This window comes from Vollenhovia emeryi, unplaced genomic scaffold (genome assembly GCF_000949405.1).
Source record: "Vollenhovia emeryi isolate VEMERY1.0 unplaced genomic scaffold, V.emery_V1.0 DF940330.1, whole genome shotgun sequence".
Taxonomy (NCBI): domain Eukaryota; kingdom Metazoa; phylum Arthropoda; class Insecta; order Hymenoptera; family Formicidae; genus Vollenhovia; species Vollenhovia emeryi.
Window position 1 is genome coordinate 655 of NW_011966036.1, and position 4,945 is coordinate 5,599.

Here is a 4,945-nt window from a genome sequence, read left to right on the forward strand (position 1 = left end):
GTATTTTAGCTATTTGTAGCACTGGCGTTAGAATAAGAGAGTTGGCGTATGGGCGTGAGCGAAATTAATTAATTTTATTCCCTAACCTCTAATTTTCTTAAGCTTTTTATCCTCACAAATATTAAGGCTACGTAAAAAATATTATTGAAAACATAGAAAAAGATTCTTAGAGTTTCTATTTTTACTGTCTGATAAAATATCATGTAGAAGGAAGGAAGATTACCTTTGATTAAAGTGGCGTCGTCAACCGCGAAGAGGCACGTTGGGAACATGGACGAAATAGAGACCCTAGAAGATAGAGACTGGACAACTGGCGGAAGTGTCCACAAAATGGCCGTCAGTGCCGCGATTTAATTGAATCTTGTGCTGCTGTGTCGTGTAAGTAATATGATTTTTTTCATTTAGAGATTGTGTGTAAATGAAAAAAATCATATTACTTACACGACACAGCAGCACAAGATTCAATTAAATCGCGGCACTGACGGCCATTTTGTGGACACTTCCGCCCATTGAACTATAACCATACTGGAAGGAGCACTCCATTGTTGTCGTGCGGTCAGAGTTGTGCGAGAGAGATAGTTGAGTGGGAATGGAGCTATTCTTGTCTAACTAACTACAGCGAGGATCGCTGTAGTTAGTTAGACAAGAATAGCTCCATTCCCACTCAACTATCTCTCTCTGACCGCTCGATCCTATGGAGGGGGTAGGCAGTGCTCCTTCCAGTATGGTTATAGTTCAATGCTTCCGCCAGTTGTCCAGTCTCTATCTTCTAGGGTCTCTAGGACGAAAAAGACTGCGGCGCCGCGGCGGTAATGGGCAATCGCGCGTATTTGTCGTGAATTGCTACATAGACTTCTATATTCTATAGACGGACCCTTTGTACGAGGGGTAACTGATAATCGCGGTAAAGGCCTTCACACACAAAATTCCGTAAGGACGTAAAACGTAAGCGTAAGAAAATCGACCAATCACAGTCGAGAACGTAAGGCAATGACGCAAGCAGTAGCAAATCCAACCTGTTGATTTTCTTACGCTTACGTTTTACGTCCTTACGGAATTTTATGTGTGAAGGTCTTAAGGGGATCACTCGTCTGACTTCGACTCTTTCCGGTGAGATTCGGTAATGTTCGGTTCACATTTCCAATACGTGTGCACGGATCATCCCCACTCCAAGTTGGAGGGGATGATCCGTTCGGCCACGCGCGCGCGCACGCTCGCACACAAGCAACGCGCCGTATATACGTGTGCACACGTATTGGAAATGTAACCGAATATTACCGAATCTCACCGGAAAGAGTCGATGTCAGATGAGTGCCTCCCGCGCCCCGAATATCAGAACCCCTCTTGTCCAGAGTTGTAGCTAATGCTCCGTCTATAGATGTCTATGCTGACAACGAGCTAATTTCTCGATCGGACTGTACCTTTCCGTCCCCACTCTCGACCACCCTATAAGCCAGACAATGAGCTAGTTTACACCGATCGTTTGGTACGCGTACCAAGTACTATATCGGTATCAAATCGCTTGATTCGCTCGATGTAAACGCTCGCGGATTACTTTAGTGCGCTCTGGTCTGATACTCCTGAATCGCTAGTATCAGACCAAGTTGGTGCGCGTATCAAAATATTTTAGGGCGCTGTAAACGCTTGATTCGATTCGGGTCGTATTATACCCGGCATTCCTGCTAGATTGAGGTTAGAAGTATGATTCAGTTTAGCATATTGTGGTAGAAGTTTGATTTTACTTTATCCAGATTAAAAATCTAACCTAACCTGTTTTGAGACGAAATGGTGTAAACAGGGATGTATCAAATGTTTAATCCGTACCAACTTAATGTGCGCACCAACCGATTTAACGGTGTAAACTAGACCAATGACAAACGCCACTCGACGATGCTCTCTCTCGGTACACACGGCTCGGCTCTAGCGCGCGTTCCAGTTAAGCCTATCACACAATGCCAGGCAACAGGCAATAGGAACAGGGAATAGAATTTTTGACGCGTTGGATTCGTCGAAAATTTTCTTCCAACCAATCCAACGCGTCAGAAATTCTATTCCCTGTTCCTGTTGCCTGTTGCCTGACATTGTGTGATAGGCTTTAGTATATATTTCAGTGGGCGTGACAAGCAATTCTTATGTCTTAAATCATTCAGTATCATAGATAAGAAATCAATGAAATTTTGAATCCGGCTAACTTCTATTTAATAAATATTTAATTAAAATTATCTGGATCACTCACGAACCTTTTTAATTGCACTATAAACGTCTTCATACGAAATACCAACGATTCCATATAAAAATTTTATCTAATTTATCTATTGGCGCTAAGTATACGGTAGAAAAATAATTAATTAATTACAAACAAATGTATGACTCACAAACCTTTCTAATTGCACTACAAATGTCTACATACGAAATACAAACGATTGCATATAGGAGTTATTTAAAAATACGTTCAGTCGGCGTCAAGTATATGAGCGAATTTGACGCGCGTCAACTGACGCCCATGAAAAGGCACCTTTATCGCGTCCATTGGGCAGGAGCCAATAGGCTCAAGCCAATCTCCCATTATTTTTCAGTGCACTGTTGGCCAGACTGCGCGCTAGTTTGGCAATCCTCAACTCTCGTGAGGTACCCGACTGCCGACAGTGCCGACATTCTGTTCTCTGTGTAATTGCGTGCAAATACATTTGTATCAAATTTGTGGACGGTCGCGAGAGAAGTATTCGTGCTCCATGCACGAATTTAAGTGAACCTCATCTGCACAGGTAGGCAAAGTTCCAGAAGATTCACGACCAAGAAGAGCGATCTGCCGTTACGATATATACCAGCTTTCCTCTTTCTCGCGCGAACGGGGAGTTCGGGTTAACCAGTTCATAACCAAAGCGCACTTAATGCTGTAAGGAGGTCTCCCGCCGACTTTACGTCTATTTCGCCGGGCTAGGTGGCCGTTGCCGAGGGCCGGGATTATGAGAGGGGAAAAGAGATCACTCGGTAGAGATCAACTAAGGCGTTTTATTTTCGGTAGAACTGTAACACTTTAACTGAGAACACTCGCAGAGCGTAGCGACGCGTGCCACGTTCCGTCCCGGCGGTGAGTACCGCGTTTCGCTCGCTTCTTGCGCTTCGACCCGCCGGTCGAAGCTTCTCGACGGTGTTCACGCGTTTTCCACGTGAACTCGTGTATCCGTGTTTTTGGCCGTTTCGGTTGGGCCGCTCATCCGCCTGCTCGGCCAGGGCCGGCTCGCCCTGTCGGAGCTGGCGGCCGCTATCTTTCAACGCGTATTATGCATGTTTATCGCCAGAACCGCGGGAGTAGCGAAAAGGCTTTGACGATTCTTCTTTACGCAGCTCGCAAATCTCGCGTATTTTCGAGGCTGAGAAATCGAGATCGAGAACGTCGCCGCTCTCGTCTAGTTCTCCAGGTTTTTTTTCTTTGTTGCTTCGATCGAAAGCTGGGCGACTTCAAACGCGCAATATCGTACGCGTTGGATCACGAGAGAAATAACTTGTATCTAAACAGTGTTTGTGTGCACTGTCGCACCGATAGTAGTGTACGCCTTTGCAACGCATCTTGATGACGCTCGAAAAGATAAAGAGATAAAAATTTATCATTTTTATTTATACAGGGTGTCCCGTCCAGGCCGAATCCGCCGTAAGATCTTTCTAGACTCATTCGCCTCGATGTTTTTATTTATGTATTACTAAAAAATTATTGTGAATTTTGCAGAATGATGTAGAACTCTTCGAGTCAGTTTGCCCGCTCTATCTAAACTTTATGGCAAATTCGGTCTACGCGGAACACCCTGTGTATCTTACAATCAGTACGTGATGTATTGTTCCACGAGAGACGAACCCTGTTTAAACTACTAGATAGAATATGAGATTACGTTAAATTACATGTAGTTTTGATATAAGTAAATAAGAGTCTCACTAATTTATGTCGAAATTGCATGCAATCTAGTGTAATCTGATCATATTCTATTTATTCTTTTAAACAGGGAAGACTGTCACATTTTGATTGAGAATTCTTATATACTTAATTGTAATGCTGCCATTATTTCAATTGATGTGATTAATTTAAGAATTTTTACTTGTAGAAGGTTTAATGGTTAAACTGTTCATTACAGCACAGATGGTTGCAGTTACATTGCAGAAACGTTGGAATCTTGCAGAGACATTGCAGGGATATAAAATTGCAAACTTTCGATAGCAATATTGCAGCAATGTTTCAAAAATAATGAAAATACTATATTTTCCATTAAAAAATTTTTTCTAATTACGAGAATTTTATTATGTTATTTCCGTTGATACCAATAATGCGCGAATTATTAAGTACTTGATCAGTGCAGTGTTGCTCGCAATCTCCACCTATTGCGAAGCGACATAATCTCCTTAGGTTGCTTCGCAATAGCTTGCTGTGTATTGAAAAAGGCCCGGATGCATATGTAATTAGTAAATTCTCTGATTATGCACAACAACGACAAGTTATTCCAAAAATATTGCGCCGCAACATTGCTATAATTTTGCACTGCAATCTTTCTGAGGGCGGACATTCAACGTTACTGCGATCCTCCAGAAACCTTGCAGCAATAGTTGCTTTCCTTTTACATGAAAACTCAGATAAATCTCACTTGTGACGTTATAACTCAGTTGAATGCATGTTCCTTTTGATTCTTGAGAAGTGAGATTCAACTAGATTTAACTGAGTTTTTGCACACGATCAAGACCGTGTGCTTTAGTGAGTTTAATACACTCACATTAATGACGTCATATCTGAGTATAAAATACTCACATAACTGAGTGACTCAGTATCACTTGAGTGTAAAAGGAAAGCAGCTATTGTTGCGCAACGTTGCTGCAATATTGCAATCTTGCAATGTAACATTTCTGCAATCTTCCTGCAATCTTTCTGTGCTGTGTCGGTACACGGTGTTTGAGCTATTAC

At 42.3% G+C, this 4,945-nt stretch overlaps 1 protein-coding gene across 1 annotated transcript in view; it reads left to right on the forward strand.

Moving 5' to 3' along the window:
• The first annotated feature begins 2,593 nt into the window (after nucleotides 1-2,593).
• LOC105556112 (nuclear pore complex protein Nup98-Nup96-like) overlaps nucleotides 2,594-4,945 on the forward strand; it is a 6,054-nt gene continuing 3,702 nt past the window's right edge. The window contains exon 1 of the mRNA XM_012003186.1: nucleotides 2,594-2,765. The gene's annotated coding sequence lies outside the window, so the exon portion shown is untranslated. The remainder of the gene's footprint in view (nucleotides 2,766-4,945) is intronic.